Source organism: Schistocerca piceifrons, chromosome 11, assembly GCF_021461385.2.
Source record: "Schistocerca piceifrons isolate TAMUIC-IGC-003096 chromosome 11, iqSchPice1.1, whole genome shotgun sequence".
NCBI classification, from domain to species: Eukaryota; Metazoa; Arthropoda; class Insecta; order Orthoptera; family Acrididae; genus Schistocerca; species Schistocerca piceifrons.
The window spans coordinates 17,465,173-17,483,840 of NC_060148.1; positions in this window are offsets into that span (position 1 = coordinate 17,465,173).

Below are 18,668 nucleotides of genomic sequence, written 5' to 3' on the forward strand. Positions count from 1 at the left end.
TTTGTGTGGTGGGTGATTTGCCATCATAAAATCCGGCTGAGCCCATCAACAACAGTGATGACCTTAGTGAGTCTGTCCTCTGACCAACAGATATTTTGAGATGTTTCATAAATGACAGCCCTGATGTCTTCACAGGCTGTGGCACTTAATCAGGTGGGTGGGAGGAAGCCGCAGACAGTCTTTCAGTTTGGTGGTGGAGGAGGAGGAGATTAGTGTTTAACGTCCCGTCGACAACGAGGTCACTAGAGACGGAGCGCAAGCTCGGGTGAGAGAAGGATGGGGAAGGAAATCGGCCGTGCCCTTTCAAAGGAACCGTCTCGGCATTTGCCTGAAGCGATTTAGGGAAATCACGGAAAATCTAAATCAGGATGGCCGGAGACGGGATTGAACCGTCGTCCTCCCGAATGCGAGTCCAGTGTGCTAACCACTGCGCCACCTCGCTCGGTAGTTTGGTGGTGCTGGGATGCGTCACAGAAGATGGATGAGCAGGAGTAGACTGAACTGCAGCAATAAATGTGGTCATAGGGGATGGAGCCGGTGGGGGCTCCTGTGTCGAAGATGCATCAGATGCCTGAGCATCAGTGGTGGGATGGTCACCGGGTTTACGCCTTAATACAGGGAAATGGGTGCAGTCCCATGATGGCAGGAGTGGCTGATTCCTCCATGGAGGTCGGGAAGACTTCACAGCCTTCTCGTATATAGGACAGCCGTTCCAGGAAGCCAGATGTTGGGGATTGTGAGAAGTACCCAAACAATGGGCACACTGTGGCTGGGAGTTTGCAGTCCTCTGATGAATGTGAGGGAGCACATTTGACACACCGAAAAGGCAGTGAACAATAATTGCCAGTGTGTTGCAAACATTGAAACCTATGGCAGATATAGGGGCTGTTGAGGCCTTCATATGATTCAATATGCACCTTGGTGCACGGGAGATACCTGATTTGTAAATGTCTTCTACGTCCTCTCTTCTAATAAGGGAGACAACATGGGTGGGCATAGGGATTAATTACGGGGTCTCAGGATACCTCTTGGAATATTGGTGGACCAAAGGCTCCAGGAACTTGAGACAGAGTATATCATCCCTGGCGTTTGTTTCTGTAACCTGGCAAGGAAGGTCTTTAGTGACGATTTTCGTTCTTCTGTCACCAGAAGCCTGATGAGTGTAGTAGTCCATAGCCCTGAACTTCACAAAATTGAGGACTTGGAGATAATCCTCCATGGTGTCAAGCAGGTACTTGATTTGGTCTTTCTGGAATATGGCCCGCAGTTGGCACACAATAAGGCGTTGCAGTTCAGTGTTCAGGTTAATGTAGTTCATGGGACTGTAAACTATGATAGAAGAAATCTTCTCCTTCTTTGGTGGTGATGGCGGTGGATGCTGAGAAGTGAGGTCAGGAAGGGAACCCATGTCCTTGTCCATGGCAGCAACAGGTCTGCTGCACCAGGTGCAAAGGCATAAGAATCCAAGTCACGGCCACTGCGACAGGCATGAGGGGAAGACCATTTAGACTGTCAACCACAGGGGGGCTGACAGGGTCTGAATTCCCAGAAGGCCTGTTAGGCTGATGGGATGGTGTAGATGAAGCAACACCTGATGGGCTTCCACATGGTAGTCAGTTGTATTAATGCTGGTGACCAACATGGCTTGACTGACACTAGGTGAAAGGCAGCCATGGGCATCGTTAGAGGACAAAGAGGAAGATCGGTCCCTCACACAAGGCTTTGTACAGGGTTCACGTGAGTTGTTATCAGTCTCAGTGGTTATTAATGACATGTGGCACGAGGCATGATGTGCTCGGTCCTTAGCCCACTGGGTGGTGTCAGTATCAATACAGCCAGCTTTTTGCCAGGATGCTGCCTTAGATAGTGAACTGTCCTTAGCCCACTGGTTGGCGTCAGTATCAGTACAGCCGGCATTTTGCCAGGATGCTGCCTTAGATGGCAAACGACGAATCAACATCACTCTGACACTACAACTACACAACGCTGAGTAACACTCCGGACCGTAACGAAAGATGCCCATGTACTAGCAAGTAAAAACTGTCAGGGCTCCAATCTGACTGACGAAATAGATAACTTTGATTTGAAGCTATATATCATTCACCATGTAACATTGGAACGAGTAGATAGCATACTTTTTATAAAAAATTGAAAACCAACATTTGCTTGTAAAACATAAATAACTAAATACGATTTCTTACTTGCTGAAAATGAGTGTTTTTTCTCCTTCAGTACTATCCCACACGCTCTGAAAACGTAAATAAAGGCAAGTTCACTTTCATATAATCATGACCTGGGTTCGATCTTTGTACCATGCCAATAAATGGCTCCATTGTTAAAACTCATTGTTAGTTCGTTGCTTGTACCATGTGTAAGTAGTACTCATTGTTACCGACAGATGACTCTAGAAAAAACATAACTGGATGGAAAATTAATTATTTTCCCACATCTAAGATGTTAAAAATTTCTAAAATACGTGGAAAATACATCGCAAGCACAAAGAAGTGTGATATTCATGTACACATATTAGGCAAATTAGTGTCCAAAATTCTAAAGCACCCCGATACTAATAATAGCTGACATTCGAAAATGTAGGCCTGCAAATGCGATGTCGTAAGAGTATCCTGATCATGCTTCTAACAGCAGAAAAATTAGTGTTAGGTTAGCTGGCAAACAGACAAACTGAACGTAACTAATTAGCCCTAATCTTGATGTGAGTCACAAAACAAAATTTCGACCCTTAAATCTTTCTGAAGCACAATTTTAGGAGGCAGAGAGATAATGTATAATTTTTATCACTATAAAAAATATAAATGACTATGCTCATTGAAAATAACTGCTGTTATTACAAATGACACATACCTTCAGGACGCTAAATGGAATTAACAGCAGTTTGCAATCAGAATTACGGTGATAAATCTCCGTAAAACCTTTACAGACGGTATTTCACCTATTATCTTACACGTCTAAGTAGTCACAATATTCTAAAATGTGTCGCAAAATTATTGCAGCAGTTATAAAATATGTAATGTGTGTACTCAATCGGACCAGCAGCATTTTGGGAATCTATTTTATATAAGTTTCACTCTATAGTTGGAGTCATCCACATTAAACAGTCTTGAGAACTCCTACCTCTACACTCATTAAGAAAACTGCAGACTCCATGAGTACTGTGACATAAAGATATGTTACAGATGGATGCCTGCATCTGTATGTCGAGTCTTACAAACAGCTATGTCTCTACTTCTATGCTGATCACATGTTTATTAACATAAGGTTGTCTCACAGTCACAAGCTTGTGTCTGTGTATGTGTGGATGGATATGTGTGTGTGTGCGCAAGTGTATACCTGTCCTTTTTTCCCCCAAAGGAAGTCTTCCCACTTACGGGATTGGAATGACTCCTTACCCTCTTCCTTAAAACCCACATCCTTTCGTCTTTCCCGATGAAGCAACAGTTTGTTGCGAAAGCTTGAATTTCGTGTGTGTGTTTGTGTTTGTTTGTGTGTGTATCGACCTGCCAGCACTTTCGTTCGGTAAGTCACATCATCTTTGTTTTTAGATAAATTATTTAACAGTTACATTGCAGACCCATACACAGTCCCTGATACACTTACACAAGGAATAACTTATCTGAAACATAAAGATCAAGCAGACACAGCAAACTCAGCTAAATATCGTCCCATAACATGGCTACCAGCAATATACAAAATATTAACTTCAGTAATTACACAAAAATTATTGACACATACAACACAGAACAAAATTATAAATGAAGATCAAAAAGGCTGCTGCAAAGGAGCACGAGGATGTAAAGAGCAACTGATGACAGATGTACAGGTGACATATCAAGCTAAAACTAAACAAAGGTCACTACACTACGCAGACATTGATTACCAAAAAGCTTCTGATAGTGTACCCCACTCATGGTTACTACAGATATTGGAAATATACAAAGTAGATCCTAAATTGATACAGTTCCTAAACATAGTAATGAAAAATTGGAAAACCATACTTAATATCCAAACAAATTCAAACACTATCACATCACAGCCAATACAGATTAAGCGTGGAATATACCAAGGAGACTCATTAAGTCCTTTCTGGTTCTGCCTTGCTCTAAACCCACTATCCAACATGCTAAATAATACAAATTATGGATACAATATTACTGGAAGATACCAATGCAAAATCACACATTTGCTATACATGGATGATATAAAACTACTGGCAGCAACAATCAACAACTCAACCAATTACTAAAGATAACAGAAGTATTCAGCAATGATATAAATATGGCTTTTGGAACAGACAAATGTAAGAAAAATAGCATAGTCAAGGGAAAACACACTAAACAAAAAGATTACATGTTGGATAACCACAGTGATTGCATAGAACCAATAGAAAAAACAGCTGCCTATAAATATCTAGGATACAGACAAAAAATAGGAATAGATAATACAAATATTAAAGAAGAACTAAAAGAAAAATATAGACAAGGACTAACAAAAATACTGAAAACAGAATTGACAGCAAGAAAACAAGACAAAAGCTATAAACACTTATGCTATACCAATATTGACCTACTCATTTGGAGTAGTGAAATGGAGTAACACAGACCTAGAAACACTCAATACACTTACACAATGCCACAAATATAGATTACATAACATACATTCAGCAACAGAAAGATTCATATTAAGCAGAAAGGAAGGAGGAAGGGGATTTATCAACATAAAAAACCTACATTATGGATAGGTAGACAATTTAAGAAAATTCTTCATAAAATTGGTTTACATAAAATAGGTACACGTTAGAATACAGTATTTTCATCTTCAAAAAATTCTTCAATGGTGTAAAACGGATTGTTTGCTAGTAGCTTGTATAATTTAGCTTCAAAAATATTTACAGACAGTTCTTTAAGGTCAGCACTTAGTCTATTAAACATCATTAGTCCAAGAACCAGGTAGGAGTTCTGCTATTTTGATAATCTATGATATGGCACGTCTACAGATGTTCTGTTTCTAGGATTATGGCTATGAATATCACTTCTCAACACAAGATTAGAGACATTGTAGATGAATAAGTTTACTACTGTAAGGCACTACAATGTAATAAACAGAGGTTTACAATGTTCTGTTTTATCAGAATCTGTTATTATTCTCATTGCTTTCTTCTGTGTAAGTAAAATGTTATTTACATGAGAGCTACTACCCCATAGTAAGATTCCATAAGAGATTATGCTTTGCAAGAAGGCAAAATATGCTGATCTCACATAGTCATTGGGAACATGTCTTTTTACATTTCTAATTAGATAACTAACTCTTGAAAGCCTAGCCAATATATTTTTAATGTGTGGTTCCCATGTCAATTTATTGTCAATAGTAACACCTAAAAATTTAACAGTTTCTAATTCCTGGTAGTTAGGAATCTCGTTGAGACTGAAGTAAAGTGTCTGGGTTTTGTTTTCATTTAGTAAGAAGCCATTAGTTTTGAACCATAATGAGGACTGAGCAAGGGTATTTTTGGTCAGTGTTTTCAGTGTACCTAGATCAGAGCTTGTATGTAGAAAAGTTGTGTCATCAGTATACAATATTGTGTGAGAATTTATGAATAAGGACAGGTCATTAATCGTTAGTACAAACAGTAAAGGTCCAAGCACCAACCCTTGAGGCACTCCGTACCTGACATTATGAAAATTTGATTTCTCCCTATCAATGCACATAACTTGTTGACGGTTCTCTAGAAAAGACATGAACATATTTATATGTTGTCATCAAAACCATTGTAAACTAGCTTATTCAGCACAGTGTCATGCTCTACACAGTCAAAGCCTCTGCTCAGGTCACAAAATATTGCCTGGGCCTAGTCCCTAGCCTCGAACACATCTAGGACTAATTTTACGAGGGAGTCCATTGCATCAGTTGTGGATTTACCTTTCCTAAATCCAAACTATTTATTACTAATTATATTTAGTTTACCCAAGTAGACACTAACTTTCTCATACATAATTGTTTCTAAATTTATTGAAAAAACTGGGGTTATGGATATAGGTCTGTAACTAGTGGGACAGTTCTTTTCCCCGTTTTTATATATGTGCACAACTCTAGAAATTTTTAGTATGTTGGGGAACTTACTTAGGCATTTGTTAACACAATAATGCAAGAGTTATGAACAACACGTCTCATCTAAAGCAGCCCCACTTCCATACTTATGTGAAAAACACAGGCTACATGTGTATCATACTATAAAAATATATTACAGATAGATGCCTGCATCTACGAGTATATCCCAAGCTTTATGATGTGGTACTAGTATGCCAGGATGAGGTGTTGCCTTACTATGTACCATTAACAGAACGTTGATTTGACCAGGTGCGCTGGTTGCCTGACACATGACAGCTGTAACCTGACACATATTATGTGATGAATAACGAATGACCCATGTCTTACGGTGCTTGACACCTCACCCATGATGCATGATGCCCGGTACCTGATGCCTGACAGCCCTGTTGGAAAGTGATGCACTTGAACACACAATAGTACTATTGTGTTAGGCGTTTACGCTTGGCTTGTTTAGGGAAGGAGACCAGACAGCGAGGTCATCGGTCTCATCAGATTAGGGAAGGATGGGGAAGGAAGTCGGCCATGCGCTTTCAAAGGAACCATCTCGGCATTTACCTGGAGCTATTTAGGGAAATCACAGAAAACTTAAATCAAGATGGCCAGACGCGGGATTGAACCGTCGTCCTCCCGAATGCGAGTCCAGTGTGCTAACCACTGCGCCACCTCGCTCGGTTTAGGTTGGGGGGTTGTTTTCGGAAGGAGACCAGACAGCGAGGTCATCGGTCTCATCGGATTAGGGAAGGATGGGGAAGGAAGTCGGCCGTGCCCTTTCAAAGGAACCATCCCGGCATTTGCCTGGAGCGATTTAGGGAAATCACGGAAAACCTAAATCAGGAAGGCCGGATGTGGGATTGAACCGTCGTCCTCCCAAATACGAGTCCAGTGTCTAACCACTTCGGTTTAGGTGTTTACGATTAGACTGCAAGTACAAGCAAATTTAAAAGGAATGAACTGATGATCATGTGATCAGAAGTACCACCATCTTTGGTCTTAAGAGTGTAAAAGGAGGTTTCTGTGGTACTGGAAGATATTAACAAGTCTTTCTCCAATGTGCTAAAAGTCCTTCTCCTGTTACAGAGGAAGAAGAGACCAACCGATGAACACCTCAGGTTGTTGTTTCTTAATGGAGAACATGGACAAACTTATTACTGATATTGGTGAATAAGGTACAGCAAATATGGCAGGCTGCTTAGCAGGAAGAATTTAAGTGTGCTTACACTCCTTATAGAACTTTATTCCGATAACTTTATGGTTGTTAAAAATCTGTTATCAGTGAACTGTCAAGAGCAAGAGCAAAAAGCAATGTGTGTATCATTTAGCTGTTATCTACATAATAATTTGAGACATGGTGTCAAGGTGAAGCTATCTTTTGCCTACACAGCAATGACAGTGTGACACCAAGAGGAATACTGGGAAAAAATTGGGAAGGTAGCACTGGAAACCATTTCAAAGAAATATAAATAACCTATGGCTATACCATATAAAGTGGAATTAGTCGACACTGAAATTGGTGTTCTAATTTTAGAGTTGCCTGGAATATTGCAGCAGCTTAATGTAGATGACTGTTACCTTTTGTGTTTGGATATACGTAAGATTTTGCTGGGATTTTTAACAAATTGGAAGTGTGTAACTACCTAATATCAAAGAACTTCTGCATGAAAGGAGACTGCCACACAATCAGCTATTAGATTATGGACAACAATAAGATATTTGGAATATACTGCTTAACGTGGATGACCTCCAATATAAAGATATACAGTGAATTCACACGTCAAATCACAAGTCCAGGAGTAAACAAATTTATTGGTAACCACCCTATAGATTTTATAATATGTCCAGACTTGATGACTATGAGAAACTTTTGCGTCTTCCTTTCCTAAGGAGCATGGTCAGTATTTACGTCACCAATAGTACATACGCTACTATTGTGATGTAAGCTAGTGTGCTTCCTGAAGTGCTGTACATACAGCCATCCACGCAAACTTTATGATGTTTTACATTTTGAGTGACATGGTATAAGAAAATTATGTCAGCAATATCGGCTTGTTGTTGATCACAACACTGCTATAGCTCCCTTCCTACTGCAGTCAAATAATCTACAACACATGAGAACTTGACGACAGATGACAATTTACTGTCACTCGTTTACCGCAGATTGCGCTTCTTTTATTCGAGTACCCACTCCAGTAATGTGTCTCCTATATTTGTGTACTGTGACTGCATTAGTTCTGCAAGGGTTGAGTGAAAAGCTCCTGTGCTATTCATGTACTGACATAGAGGTAGACTGTTAACCATATTCTATCTGCATACGGTTATAAAACGCTACTGTGACTGACAGATGTGCTATACACTGATCAGCCAGAGCATTGTGACTACCTACCTAATAGGCAGTCTGTCCACTTTGGCATGGATAACAGTGGCGACATGTCATGACACCTAGGTAGGTTACTGGAGAGAGCTGGCTTCTCATTTGCACACTAGTCACTTAATTCCCATAAATACCGGGGAGGGTGGTTATGAGTTCTGACATGATGTTCAGTCACATAGGTATGTTCGATCAGGTTCAGATCTGGTGAGTTGGAGGGCAGCACATCAACTGGAACTCACCACTGTGTTCCTCAAGCCATACCATCACATTCTTGAACTTTTGACATGGTGCACTCTTTTGCTGGAAAATGCCACTGCTGTCGGGAAACATGATCATTGTGAAGGCGTGTACATTGTCTGCAACCAATGTACAATACTCCTTGGCTGTCATAGTGCCTTGCACAAGGTCCACTGGACTCATGGATACCCATGTGAATGTTTCCCAGAGTGTAATAGGGCTGCCACCATCTTGTCTCCATGCTGCTGTACAGGTGTCAAGGAGCTGTTGCCCTGGAAGATGACGGATTCACATCCTCCCATCAGCACAATGAGGAAGGTATCACGATTCATCAGATCACGCAATACTCTGCCACTATTCCAACATCGAGTGGTCATGGACATGTGCCTGTTTGTCTTAGTTGCCGATTTTGTGGTGTTAACATCGGCACACGCACAGGTCATTTGCTACAGAGGCCCATCGTTAGGAGTGTTTGGTGCACTGTATGTTCACACACACTCATACTCTGCCCAGAATTAAAGTCTGATGTTAGTTCCACACAGTTTGCTGCCTGTTATGTTATACTGGTCTGCCCAGCGTACAAAGCCCAACATCTGTAATGAGGGGTGGCCATTCAATCCCAAGACACGACATGGTTTCACCACATGTTGAAGATCTGCCCTCAGTCATATTCAGATAGATTGTATGCCTTCCCTATTCTACACATGGACAGCATGCTTATTGATATTACATGCGCCATGTGTGTGTCTTACTAGCAGTAATTCCTAACCAGGCTGATGTTGATTATGGCTCATAATTTTATAATTTTAAATTCTTTAATTTTTATTTGCTTATATGACTGGCATATAACTTGAGGAATAGCAATGCCTTAAATGAAAAAAAAAAGGTTCATGTAATCTACATATCAACTTCATAGATAATATTTCATATATATGGACAACTACTTCGTATTATATCGTATTTGGGCAGCATGTAGTATACATGTCAGCTACAGATTATTGTAGCTCACTCTTTTCGTTTCAATAAAGACAAGTTGCTGCTCAATAATACATCGTCCGACGCCACAGTCTTTGCCATTCTACTTAGCAACAACTTCGTTGGAAAGAAGCCTGCTGCCACATCTTTGCACTGGCGTTTGTCTTCACCATGGCAACCACTAGTTCGACTATCGACTTTACAACAACTTCAGTGAAAAAAGCCTGCTGCTTCATCTTTGCAACGGCATCTAACTTCACCATAGCAACCAGTGGTTCCAAATGGTTCACTGACAGGCCTTGAGAGGGCAACCCATGTACTGCCAAACCGAAGTTCGTTTTCCTACATATTTAAATATTTTTAATGCTTCTTAACTGACAATAGCTGTTTAATAAGCTAAGTTTAGTGTGTATTTCTTTCTAATTCTTGACAATGTTCTTTTAACTAAGAAATTTTAAATTGTAATTCGACTTATAACTCATTGGTTAATAATAACATCATGCAGTCAGAAGTGGGGGGAGCCTCCATTATATATAGTAAGACGTGCACTGGTTTCTCCAGTAGTGATTCTCCAACAGAAAGAGGTTCCTACTCAATGGTAATTCAACGTTTTATAGCTTTATAACTTTATGTATTTTGTTTAATGTATGTAGCCCTCTAATTAGAGCTTTGTATACAACTTATAGGTCTGAAGATGACCACAGTAGTGGTCGAAACCAGTCACCTTGTTAAATAAATCGTGATCAAGACTGTTTCTAATAGTAATTATTTATAAGACATTGATCACTGCTGTTCCCATAATGCATTCAAAAGTAATTCATTTATTGCTAAGTCAGGTATTGGGAGATTACAAGAAGTTTAGCAGGTTATGCACTAAAATTATGAAACTTAATTCCAAAATATCTTTTAACAAACAATGGCTAATGAGTAATGTGATTCCTAATTATGTAAAAATTAGTTTTAATACCAGATCAAATATAGAAAAGTTTTTACGACAGAAGAGTAGCATTCTGTGGATTAGATCTGAAATTAAAGATGCATATAAAGAAAAAGATGCATTAAATCTTGAAATGTACAATTTACATTTAAAAATTAGCAGTCAGTTGTCACCATTAATATTTTCACAGCTACTTAACTTTACAGATGACAAAATTATTGCAGTGCGAGAAACTATTCTTAATAAGCATAATAAGAAAATTGCAGCCCTTGTTAGTCACCAAAATGTGTGTTCACAAGATGTTTCACCAAATGTACATAACTTTTATCCAAGAGTAACCAATCTAACCAAAATTTCTTTTACTCCTGCTGAGACAACACTTTTAAACAAAGGCCTAAAATATAATTTAGCTCCACAATTGAGCAATGCAAATATTAAACGTGTGATTGCTGATGTAAAGATTGCTGCAAAACATGCACAATTTAGTAGGTCTGAAATATGTGACATTGCACGTAAAACTAAGAATGTCATTACTAATGAAAAAGATAAAAATAAACATAATAATGAATTAAAACTTGTAAAGCAAATCAACCAGAAGTTAATAACTAATAAAGCTATTGCAATCAAGGCAGATAAAGGGAATACTCTAGTTATTGTTAGCGAAGATGATTATGTTTCTAAGACTTTACAATTTTTTAATGCTAATGGAATAACTGAGGTTAATAAAGACCCGACTTCAAGATTTCAAACAAAAATTAAAAAGCTGATTGATTATAGTGACTCTTTACTTTCACCTAAAGATAAAATAACACTTACAGTTATGAATCCCACGTTACCTAAGTTGAGATCGTAAATCAAATTACACAAACCAAATTTACCAATTCGTCCAATTGTTAACAATACCAACAGTCCCTCTTATAACCTGAACAAAAAGCTCAATCAAATCTTAAAATCCTTCTACGTTTATGAAGAAAATTATAGTATTAAAAACAGTTTCGAATTAACTAAGTTAATTTATGATGTGGATCTTCCAAAAAACGCAAGGTTTGCATCATTGGACATCACAAATCTTTACACGAATATACCTATTCAAGAGACTATCTCTATCATTAGTGATAACTTAACACATCACAAAATCATGAGCCCCAAAGGCGAAGATGGACTTGCAATGGGGAATTCCCTGGCTAGCACCATAGCAGATATCTTCGTCAACTATGTTGAAATCCAATATTTCAAAAATAATCCAGAAATAACAAATAAAATTATATACTACAAAAGATATGTTGATGACACACTGCTATTATATAACGGCTCTAAGGAAGAAACTGACGCTTTCGCTAACATCTTAAATAATTTACATCCAAAACACGAAAGTAACAATAGTACTAATTTCCTTGACCTCACAATTACAAATCAGAATGGAAAACATAATATTTCTATTTATAGAAAACCCACATCAACCGACGTAATAATAAATGCTACATCATGCCATCCATTAAGATACAAAATGTCATTTTTTAAAACTATGATACATAGGATACTGAAATTACCTCTCCAACATGATGCAATCCAAAAGGAAATTGATACATTAAAACAGATAGCAGTTGCTAACAATTATAATTCCCTTCAGGTTGATCTGTTATATCAAAAATTACAAGAAAAAATGACGCTGTTATAAATTCCAAGAAGAGATTTACACAAATGACATACATGGGACCTATCTCAGATAAAATAAATAAATTATTTAAGAACACAAGCGTGACAACAGCATTTAAAACTAATAACCCCCTACAGATGAAACTGAAACACACAATTGGAGACTCAAATAGATACCAAAAGTCAGGCGTTTATAAAATAATATGTAATGACTGTGAGAAACAGTATATTGGGCAAATTGGCCGTAACTTTTTAACACGTTTCAAAGAACATACTACTGGTACTGCACGTATCAAATCAATATTTGGTCAACATCTTGATGGATACAATCATTCTGAGGGTTGCATTTCTAGCAATTTGAAAATATTACATACTGTGCCAAAAGGACCACTGCTAAATACCTTAGAAGAAATTGAAATTTTTTCACTTCACAAAAGTAATCCATTATCTGTTTTAAACGAACAACTTCAGTTCAAAGACAAACATTTCTTTGAGCTTTTCGATGATCTGCTTTAGAATGTTTACTCTTCTGTCCTTTGTTTTAAAAGGTTAAAAATAATTATAAAGACTTTTAGCAAATATTTTATCTTACCATTGTAATTGTCTTTTACCAAACATTATTTTATGATTGACTATCTGTTATAGAATTTTTGCTTTTATGCTTTTAGACTGCCTATTGCTAATTCACATCGTTTTATTTTTGACACTGGCTCATAATTTTATAATTTTAAATTCTTTCATTTTTATTTGCTTATATGACTGGCATATAACTTGAGGAATAGCAATGCCTTAAATGAAAAAAAAGGCTCATGTAATCTACATATCAACTTCATAGATAATATTTCATATATACGGACAACTACTTCATATCGTATCGTATTTGGGCAGCATGTAGTATACATGTCAGCTACAGATTATTGTAGCTTACTCTTTTCATTTCAATAAAGACAAGTTGCTGCTCAATAATACATCGTCCGACGCCACAGTCTTTGCCATTCTACTTCGCAAAAACTTCGTTGGAAAGAAGCCTGCTGCCACATCTTTGCACTGGCATTTGTCCTCACCACGGCAACCACTAGTTCGACTATCGACTTTATAACAACTTCAGTGAAAAAAGCCTGCTGCTTCATCTTTGCAACGGCGTCTAACTCCACCATAGCAACCAGTGGTTCCAAATGGTTCACTGACAGGCCTTGAGAGGGCAACCCATGTACTGCCAAACCGAAGTTCATTTTCCTACATATTTAAATATTTTTAATGCTTCTTAATTGACAATAGCTGTTTAATAAGCTAAGTTTAGTGTGTATTTATTTCTACTTCTTGACAATGCTCTTTTAACAAAGAAATTTTAAATTGTAATTCGACTTATAACTCATTGGTTAATAATGACATCATGCAGTCAGAAGTGGGGGGAGACTCCATTATATATACACTCCTGGAAATTGAAATAAGAACATCGTGAATTCATTGTCCCAGGAAGGGGAAACTTTATTGACACATTCCTGGGGTCAGATACATCACATGATCACACTGACAGAACCACAGGCACATAGACACAGGCAACAGAGCATGCACAATGTCGGCACTAGTACAGTGTATATCCACCTTTCGCAGCAATGCAGGCTGCTATTCTCCCATGGAGACGATCGTAGAGATGCTGGATGTAGTCCTGTGGACCGGCTTGCGATGCCATTTCCACCTGGCGCCTCAGTTGGACCAGCGTTCGTGCTGGGCGTGCAGACCGCGTGAGACGACGCTTCATCCAGTCCCAAACATGCTCAATGGGGGACAGATCCGGAGATCTTGCTGGCCAGGGTAGTTGACTTACACCTTCTAGAGCACGTTGGGTGGCACGGGATACATGCGGACGTGCATTGTCCTGTTGGAACAGCAAGTTCCCTTGCCGGTCTAGGAATGGTAGAATGATGGGTTCGATGACGGTTTGGATGTACCGTGCACTATTCAGTGTCCCCTCGACGATCACCAGTAGTGTACGGCCAGTGTAGGAGATCGCTTCCCACACCATGATGCCGGGTGTTGGCCCTGTGTGCTTCGGTCGTATGCAGTCCTGATTGTGGCGCTCACCTGCACGGCGCCAAACACGCATACGACCATCATTGGCACCAAGGCAGAAGTGACTCTCATCGCTGAAGACGACACGTCTCCATTCGTCCCTCCATTCACGCCTGTCGCGACACCACTGGAGGCGGGCTGCACGATGTTGGGGCGTGAGCGGAAGACGGCCTAACGGTGTGCGGGACCGTAGCCCAGCTTCATGGAGACGGTTGCGAATGGTCCTCGCCGATACCCCAGGAGCAACAGTGTCCCTAATTTGCTGGGAAGTGGCGGTGCAGTCCCCTACGGCACTACGTAGGATCCTACGGTCTTGGCGTGCATCCGTGCGTCGCTGCGGTCCGGTCCCAGGTCGACGGGCACGTGCACCTTCCGCCGACCACTGGTGACAACATCGATGTACTGTGGAGACCTCACGCCCCACGTGTTGAGCAATTTGGCGGTACGTCCACCCGGCCTCCCGCATGCCCACTATACGCCCTCGCTCAAAGTCCGTCAACTGCACATACGGTTCACGTCCATGCTGTTGCGGCATGCTACCAGTGTTAAAGACTGCGATGGAGCTCCGTATGCCACGGCAAACTGGCTGACACTGACAGCGGCGGTGCACAAATGCTGCGCAGCTAGCGCCATTCGACGGTCAACACCGCGGTTCCTGGTGTGTCCGCTGTGCCGTGTGTGTGATCATTGCTTGTACAGCCCTCTCGCAGTGTCCGGAGCAAGTATGGTGGGTCTGACACACCGGTGTCAATGTGTTCTTTTTTCCATTTCCAGGAGTGTAGTAAGACGTGCACTGGTTTCTCCAGTAGTGATTCTCCAACAGAAAGAGGTTCCTACTCAATGGTAATTCAACGTTTTATAGCTTTATAACTTTATGTATTTTGTTTAATGTATGTAGCCCTCTAATTAGAGCTTTGTATACAACTTATAGGTCTGAAGATGACCACAGTAGTGGTCAAAACCAGTCACCTTGTTAAATAAATCGTGATCAAGACTGTTATTAATAGTAATAACTCTTATCAGTTTTAATATTTCAGGATAAACACACTTGAAAAATAAAGTTGAATTAGGACCTTCAAATAAACTGGCCTGAATAGGTTAGGTGTGCACTACACGCCGGAAGCAGCTACAAGGGTAGCGGAGTACATGTGGAGTGCACATGGGGGTTTTTTAGGTTAGAGAATTCACTCCCTAGGCCCGACAAGACGCCTCCTGAGACGCGGCAAGGTAGGAGTAGGCAAAATGAAACAGGGAGTAACAATATTAATGTGCTAATAGTAAACTGCAGAAGCGTCTATAGAAAGGTCCCAGAACTGCTCTCATTAATAAATGGTCACAACGCCCATACAGTACTAGGGACAAAAAGTTGGCTGAAACCAGACGTAGACAGTAATGAAATCCTAAACTCAGATTGGACTGTATACCGCAGAGACAGGCTGGACAGTGAAGGGGGAGGCGTGTTTATAGTGATAAGAAGTGCAATAGTATCGAAAGAAATTGACGGAGATCCGAAATGTGAAATAATTTGGGTGAAGGTCACGGATAAAGCAGGCTCAGACATGGTAATTGGATGTCTCTATAGGCCCCCTGGCTCAGCAGCTGTTGTGACTGAGCACCTTAAGGATAATTTGGAAAATATTTCGAGTAGATTTCCCCACCATGTTATAGTTCTGGGTGGAGATTTTAATTTGCTGGATACAGACTGCGAGACTCAAACGTTCATAACGAGTGGCAGGGACAAAGAATCCAGTGAAATTTTTTTAAGTGCTTTATCTGAAACCTACCTTGAGCAGTTAAACATAGAACCGACTCGTGCCAATAACATATTAGACCTTCTGGTGACAAACAGAGGCGAACTATTTGAAACAGTTAACGCAGAACAGGGAATCAGTGATCATAAAGCAGTTACTGCATCAATGATTTCAGCCGTAAATAGAAATATTAAAAAAGGCAGGAAGATTTTTCTGTTTATCAAAAGTGACAAAAAGCAGATTTCAGAGTACCTGACGGCTAAACACTAAAGTTTTGTCTCAAGTACAGATAGTGTTGAGGATCAGTGGACAAAGTTCAAAGCCATCGTACAATATGCGTTAGATGAGTATGTGCCAAGCAAGATCATAAGAGATGGAAAAGAGCCACCATGGTACAACAACCGAGTTAGAAAACTGCTGCGGAAGCAAAGAGAACAAACATAAACATAGCCAAAGCCTTGCAGACAAACAAAAATTACGCGAAGCGAAATGTACTGTGAGGAGGGCTACGCGAGAGGCGTTCAATGAATTCGAAAGTAAAGTTCTATGTACTGACTTGGCAGAAAATCCTAAGAAATTTTGGTCTTATGTCAAAGCGGTAGGTGGATCAAAACAAAATGTCCAGACACTCTGTCACCAAAATGGTACTGAAACAGAGGATGACAGACTAAAGGCCGAAATACTAAATGTCTTTTTCCAAAGCTGTTTCACAGAGGAAGACTGCACTGCAGTTCCTTCTCTAGATTGTCGCACAGATGACAAAATGGTAGATTTCGAAATAGATGACAGAGGGATAGAGAAACAATTAAAATCACTCAAAAGAGGAAAGGCCGCTGGACCTCATGGGATACCAGTTCGATTTTACATAGAGTATGCGAAGGAACTTGCCCCCCTTCTTGCAGCGGTGTACCGTAGGTCTCTAGAAGAGCGTAGCATTCCAAAGGATTGGAAAAGGGCACAGGTCATCCCCGTTTTCAAGAAGGGACGTTGAACAGATGTGCAGAACTATAGATCTATATCTCTAATGTCGATCAGTTGTACAATTTTGGAACACGTATTATGTTTGAGTATAATGACTTTTCTGGATACTAGAAATCTACTCTGTAGGAATCAGCATGGGTTTTGAAAAAGACGGTCGTGTGAAACCCAGCTCACGCTATTCGTCCATGAGACTCAGAGGGCCATAGACACGGGTTCACAGGTAGATGCTGTGTTTCTTGACTTCCACAAGGCATTCGATACAGTTCCCCACAGTTGTTTAATGAACAAACTAAGAGCATATGGACTATCAGACCAATTGTGTGATTGGATTGAAGAGTTCCTAGATAACAGACACAGCATGCCGTTCTCAATGGAGAGAAGTCTTCCGAAGTAAGAGAGATTTCAGGTGTGCCGCAGGGGAGTGTCGTAGGACCGTTGCTATTCACAATATACATAAATGACCTTGTGGATGACATCGGAAGTTGACTGAGGCTTTTTGCAGATGATGCTGTGGTGTATCGAGAAGTTGTAACAATGGAAAATTGTACTGAAATGCAGGAGGATCTGCAGTGAATTGACGCATGGTGCAGGGAATGGCAATTGAATCTCAATGTAGATAAGTGTAATGAGCTGAGAATACATAGAAAGATAGATCTCTTATCATTTAGCTACAAAATAGCAGGTCAGCAACTGGAAGCAGTTAATTCCATAAATTACCTGGGAGTACGCATTAGGAGTGATTTAAAATGGAATGATCATATAAAGTTGATCGTCGGTAAAGCAGATGCCAGACTGAGATTCATTGGAAGAATCCTAAGGAAATGCAATCCAAAAACAAAGGAAGTAGGTTACAGTACGCTTGTCCGCCCACTGCTTGAATACTGCTCAGCAGTGTGGGATCCATACCAGATAGGGTTGATAGAAGAGATAGAGAAGATCCAACGGAGAGCAGCGCGCTTCATTACAGGATCATTTAGTAATCGCGAAAGCGTTACGGAGATGATAGAAGAGACTCTGCAGGAGAGACGCTCAGTAGCTAGGTACGGGCTTTTGTTAAAGTTTCGAGAACATTCCTTCAACGAAGAGCCAAGCAGTATATTGCTCCCTCCTACGTATATCTCGCGAAGACATCATGAGGATAAAATCAGAGAGATTAGAGCCCACACAGAAGCATACAGACAATCCTTCTTTCCACAAACAATACGAGACTGGAATAGAAGGGAGAACCGATAGAGATACTCAGGGTACCCTCCGCCACACACCATCAGGTGGCTTGCGGAGTATGGATGTAGATGTAGATGTAGAACTGCAGAAATTTTCCTGTCCACAGATTCACTGTGACTGACACTTAAGAAGCAATGTGTTAGTGGCTCATCAGTTGCAGCCAACATATTAACATCTGATAGTGGTGAATTGTGACACTAGATGTGAAGTATATACCAATGATGGAGCAATTAATAGAGAGTTAAAAAAATTTAAATGTCTAGGACCATATATTGACATAGACTGATTGGGTAATAGAGAAGTAAAATACAGAATACAACAAATCAGAAAACTAAAAGGATGG